General features: G+C 37.7%; 1 non-coding gene across 1 annotated transcript; it reads right to left on the minus strand.

The window, feature by feature from the left end:
* Positions 1-276: 276 nt before the first annotated feature.
* Positions 277-348, minus strand: trnag-ucc (transfer RNA glycine (anticodon UCC)). Its single transcript has one exon. It is a non-coding gene; the product is annotated as a tRNA-Gly (tRNA).
* Positions 349-6,495: the final 6,147 nt, after the last annotated feature.

A 6,495-nucleotide genomic window follows, 5' to 3' on the forward strand; every position in this document is an offset into this window, starting at 1 on the left:
GGACAGCGAATTGCTTAACGAACGAACACACACCAACCCGGAAGCTGAGACACCAGGCAGTGCGCCTCCTCCTGTTCAGACTCTGGAACTGGCCCCTGTCCGTCCGGCCACGCTCCTCAACAAAATCACACCTCGCAAACATAAAGGCGACATTTTAAAATCGCAACCCGTTCGCGATTAAGTGATTGCAGCTGTCGGAGGCGATTGCAAAAGGTTTAAGGTGCCATTGATGAAAGAGAAAAAAATAAACACGGAGGGAAGCAAAAAATAAAACCATGCGATGGCCGGGAATCGAACCCGGGTCAACTGCTTGGAAGGCAGCTATGCTCACCACTATACCACCATCGCCTTGTTACCTAGGGGTGGCAGGGCCTCTGATAGAGCTTAAACAGCGTCACGTGGTGTTTACCATGTGTATCCATTTCAATGTATCCATTTTCTGTATCCAAGCCTTCGATTGTGACATCATCTCTGCGCCAGGACTGCAACACTACTCGCTTGCTTTGAGCTATCAGTAAAATGTTTAATATTAAACACCTCCAAATCAACAAATGACTATTTATATGCAACATATTACTATTGCAAATATTGGGAATGTACATTTAAAAATTAATAAGTTACTTTATTTACATGCAAATTATCATTATTGTAAATATTCAGAATGCCCCTCCAAATTAATAAATCACTATTTATATGCAAAACATTAAGCTTGCAAATATTAAGAATGCACATCTCCAAATTAATATATCACTTCATTTGCACGTAACATGTTACTGTTGTAAATATTAAGAATCCACGTCTCCAAACTAATATAACTCATTTGCATGTAGCATTTTACTATTGCAAATACTATTGTATATGCAAAATATTATTGTTGAAAACATAAATAATACACTCCAAATCAATAAATCACTTCATTAACATACAAAATATTCCCAAAGCAAATATTAAGAGTCCACACCTCCAAAGTATTAAATCACTTCATTTATATGACATGTTACTACAACAAATATTAAAAATGCAGATTTAACAATTAATAAATCACTTCATTTCCTTGCAAAATATCACTATTCCAAATATTAAGAATGTATACCTCCAAATTAATAAATCACTTCATTTATAGGCAAAATATTATTGTTGAAAATATAAGGAATGTGCATCTCCGAACCAATTAAACGCTTCATCTAATGGAAAGTATTACCAATGCAAATATAAGAATGCACACACCAAATTAATAAGTCACTTCATTTCTATGAAACATATTACTTTTGCAAATATTAAGAATGTGCATTTAAAAAGTGATAAATGGACTTTATTTAAATGCAAACTATCATTATTGTAAATATTAAAAATGCCCTTCCAAATTAATAAATCACTTCATTTACATGTAAAATATTATTGTAAATATTAAGGATGTACATCTCCAAAATTAATAAACCACCTCTTTTATATAGAAAATGTAATGACTGTAAATATTGAAAATGAGTATACAAATTAATAAACTACTTCAGCATCATGCAAGATATCATTATGGTAAATATGAAGCACACCTCCAAATTATTATATGGAAAAATTAACTTCTGTAAATATTAAGAATGAATATCCAAATTATTAAATCTGTTCATTTATTTGCAAAATATTACTATTGCAAACATGAAAAATACACACCTCCAAATTAATCAATTACGTCATTAACATGGAAAATATAACTTCTGTAAATATTAAGAATGAATATCCAAATTAATAAATCAGTCCATTTATTTGCAAAATATTACTATTGCAAACATGAAAAATACACACCTCCAAATTAATAAATTACGTCATTAACATGGAAAATATAACTTCTGTAAATATTAAGAATGAATATCCAAATTAATAAATCAGTCCATTTATTTGCAAAATATTACTATTGCAAACATGAAAAATACACACCTCCAAATTAATCAATTACGTCATTAACATGGAAAATATAACTTCTGTAAATATTAAGAATGAATATCCAAATTAATAAATCAGTCCATTTATTTGCAAAATATTACTATTGCAAACATGAAAAATACACACCTCCAAATTAATCAATTACGTCATTAACATGGAAAATATAACTTCTGTAAATATTAAGAATGAATATCCAAATTATTAAATCAGTTCATTTATTTGCAAAATATTACTATTGCAAACATGAAAAATACACACCTCCAAATTAATAAATTACGTCATTAACATGGAAAATATAACTTCTGTAAATATTAAGAATGAATATCCAAATTAATAAATCACTTCATTTATGTGCTAAATATTACGATTGCAAATATTATGAGCACACCCCCAAATTGATAAATCATGTCATTTGCACTGAAATTATAACTACTGTAAATATTAAGAAAGAATATCCAAATTAATAAATCACTTCATGTTTATGCAAAATACTAATTTTGAAAATATCAAGAATTCACCACCTCCAGAATATTTATTTCCATGCAAAATATTACTGTTGCGAATATTAAGATTGCTCACATCCAGACTAATAAATCACTTAATCTATATTGAAAATATAACTACTACAAATATTAAAAATGCACAGCTCCAAATTATTAAATCACTTCATTACATGGAAACTGTAACTACTGTAAATATTAAGAATGAATATTCTAATTAATAAATCACTATTTAGGTGCAACAATTAAGAATGCACATTTAAAAATTAATAAATCAGTTCATTCACATGCAAAATATCATTACTGTGAATATTAAGAAACACATCTTCAAATTATTAAATTGCTTCATTTATATGGAAAAGTTAACTACTGTAAATATTAAGAATATCCAAATTATCAAACCACTTCATTTACTTGTGAAACATTACTATTAGAAATATGAAGAATGCACACCTGCAAATCAATAAATCACTTCATTTACATAGAAAATAAACTTCTGTAAATATTAAGAATGAATACGCAAATCAACAAATCAGTTCATTCACATTGAAAACATAACGACTGTAAATAGTTAAAAATCACACAATACCAGGTTACAGTCCAATAGGTTTATTTGGAAGCACTAACTTTTGGAACGCTGCTCCTTCATCAGGTGGTCATGGAGAATAAGGAGTGTAAGCTTGTATTCCATGCCCTGTTGGACTATAACCTGGTGTTGTGTGATTTTTAATTTTGTCCATCCCAGTCCAATACCGGCATCTCCATGTCATGGCTACTGTAAATTTTTAAGACTGACTATATAAATTAATAAATCACTTCATTTACTTGCTAAATAATTCTATTGCAAATATGTAGACTACACATCTCCAACTTAATAAATCACTTCATTTATATGCAGAACATTGTTAGTGCAAATATTAAGAATGCACATTAGCCCCGAATGTGGTAGACAATGGAAAATCGGTGTCTCTGTTTGTGGGCAGGGACATGGAGATGCTGCTGATGGGGTTGAGGTGACGCAGACGCAGGATGTCCTATTCTCCCCGGTCAACAGAGGACACCTTTCTACTGGAACCATGGACCGGGGTTACACTCCAGGCCAGTGCAGTCTCAACCAGCTGAAGGAATGCACGGAACGTAGGAAGAAGATAGAACATTGAACATAGAACAATACGGGGCAGAACAGGCCCTTCGGCCCTCGATGTTGCGCCGACCTGTGAACTATTCTCAGCTCGTTCCCCCGACACTATCCCAAAATCATCCATGTGCTTATCTAAGGATTGTTTAAATCTCCCTCATGTGGCTGAGACCAGGTAACATCCTGGTAAATCTCTTCTGCACCTTTTCCAATGCTTCCACATCCTTCCCGAAATATAGCGACCAGAACGGTACACAATATTGCAAGTGTGGCCACACCAGCGTTTTGTATAGTTGCAGCATGATATTGCAGCTCTACCAATGAAACCTAACACACCGTATGCCTTCTTAACAGCACTATCCACCTGGGTGACAACTTTCAGGGATCTGTGTACATGGACTCCAAGATCCCTCTGCACACCCACACTACCAAGAATCTTTCCATTGACCCAATACTCTGCCTTCCTGTTATTCTTCCCAAAGTGAATCACCTCACATTTAGCTGCATTGAACTCCATTTGCCACCTCTCAGCCCAATTCTACAGTTTATCCAAGTCCCCCTGCAACCTGTAACATTCTTCCACACTGTCCACTATTTCACCGACTTTAGTGTCATCTGCAAATTTACTAATCCATCCACCTATGCCTGCGTCCACATCATTTATAAAAATGACAAACAGCAGTGGTCCCAAAACAGATCCTTGTGGCACACCACTAATAACCGGACTCCAGGCTGAATATTTTCCATCAACCACCACTCGCTGCCTTCTTTCAGAAAGCCAGTTTCTAATCCAAACTGCTAAATCACCCTCCATTCCATGCCTCTGCATTTTCTCCAACAGCCTACCATGTGGAACCTTATCAAAGGCTTTACTGAAGTCCATGTACACCACGTCAACTGCCCTACCCTCATCTACAAGCTTGGTCACCTTCTCAAAAAAACTCAATGAGGTTTGTGAGACACGACCTGCCCTTGACAAAACCATGTTGACTTTCTGAAATAAAATTGTTGCTTGCTGGATCAATGACCTTCATTCTGCCAATGAAAGTGCCACCATCTCTTCACCGATATCTCACACTCACCCTATCTCTGCTACGGTTCCCACCATTTCCTGCAACATCTTCCCTGCCCACTCTCATCCTCGCTAACACCTGACCCTGACTAACCCTGAATCTCTTCTGCATAGCCTACTCGCTCCCTCTGGACATCTCCATACATGCGCCAAAAGTAACACCTTTCTCTCCCTCACCCACTATGGGCAGAGTTTCCTGTCTCTGAACAGCTGACTGACCACGTCCAAGCTCCTGTGCTGGTACCTTTTTGCAGTGATCAGTAACTGAAACAGTTGTCTCATGAGTCTGCAGATACTCTTTAACACCTGAGCATACTTTTTTGAACAATAATAGAGTAAAAGGCTCTTAATACAAATGACCAAGCCAAGTTTCATCTGCTCCTCAACACTGCCCTTTTACTGTTAGTCAATCCCAGTGAAATTTAACTCCTACCTCAACTCTTTAAGGTTTTAGAATAACAGATTGCTCCCTGAGTCTTGCCCTCAGGCTGTAGAGACATTTTCACGATGCTTTCCCAACTCCACAATACCTTTTGTGAGAAAGTGCATGAGCCAACTAATCCCATGATGCCAACGCTGAGTCAAGTCCTCCATGATACCTAGCTCCAGGGACAAGAAATGTGCAACAACAAAAGGAATTCACTCCATTTTGAAAAAAAAAGGTTGACGATTTGGATGTGAGCATAAGAGGTACAGTTAGTAAGTTTGCAGATGACACCAAAATTGGAGGTGTAGTGGACAGCGAAGAGGGTTACCTCAGATTACAACAGGATCTGGACCAGATGGGCCAATAGGTTGAGGAGTGGCAGATGGAGTTTAATTCAGATAAATGGGAGGTGCTGCATTTTGGGAAAGCAAATCTTAGCAGGAGTTATACACTTAATGGTAAGGTCCTAGGGAGTGTTGCTGAACAAAGAGACCTTGGAGTGCAGGTTCATAGCTCATTGAAATTGGAGTCGTAGATAGGATAGTGAAGGTGGCGTTTGGTATGCTTTCTTTTATTGGTCAGAGTATTGAGTACAGGAGTTGGGAGGTCATGTTGCGGCTGTACAGGACATTAGTTAGGCCACTGTTGGAATATTGCGTGCATTTCTGGTCTCCTTCCTATCAGAAAGATGTTGCGAGACTTGAAAGGGTTCAGAAAAGATTTACAAGGATGTTGCCGGGGTTGGAGGATTTGAGCTATAGGGAGAGGCTGAACAGGCTGGGGCTGTTTTCCCTGAAGTGTCGGAGGCTGAGGGGTGACCTTAGAGCGGTTTACAAAATTATGAGGGGCATGGATAGGGTAAATAGGCAAAATCTTTTCTCTGGGGTGGGGGAGTGCAGAACTAGAGGGCATAGGTTTACGATGAGAGAGGAAAGAGACCTATCGGGCAACTTTTTCACACAGAGGGTGGTATGTGTATGGAATGAGTTGCCAGAGGAAGTGGTGGAGGCTGGTGCAATTGCAACATTTAAAAGGCATCTGGATGGGTATATGAATAGGAAGGGTTTGGAGGGATATGGGCCGGGTGCTGGCAGGCGGGACTAGATTGGGTTGGGATATCTGGTCGGCATGGATGGGTTGGACCGAAGGGTCTGTTTCCATGCTGTACATCTCTATGACTCTAATTCACTAATCACATGACAGACAAATCACACAATAAACGCGGGTTATAGCAGAACTACCTGTCCATCAGATCCAACACCAGGCTCATGGTTTACAGAGATGTGGTGGGTCCCACCCTCCTATATGACTCTGAGGCATGGGCTATTTACAGCAGGGACCTCATGGTGCTGGGGCAGTCCCTGTGTGTGCAAGATCCTGTGTGCACACCAACACCAGTGCCCCTCGACCAGGCCAACAT

Source organism: Hemiscyllium ocellatum, chromosome 50 (genome assembly GCF_020745735.1).
Source record: "Hemiscyllium ocellatum isolate sHemOce1 chromosome 50, sHemOce1.pat.X.cur, whole genome shotgun sequence".
In the NCBI taxonomy this organism is placed as follows: Eukaryota; Metazoa; Chordata; class Chondrichthyes; order Orectolobiformes; family Hemiscylliidae; genus Hemiscyllium; species Hemiscyllium ocellatum.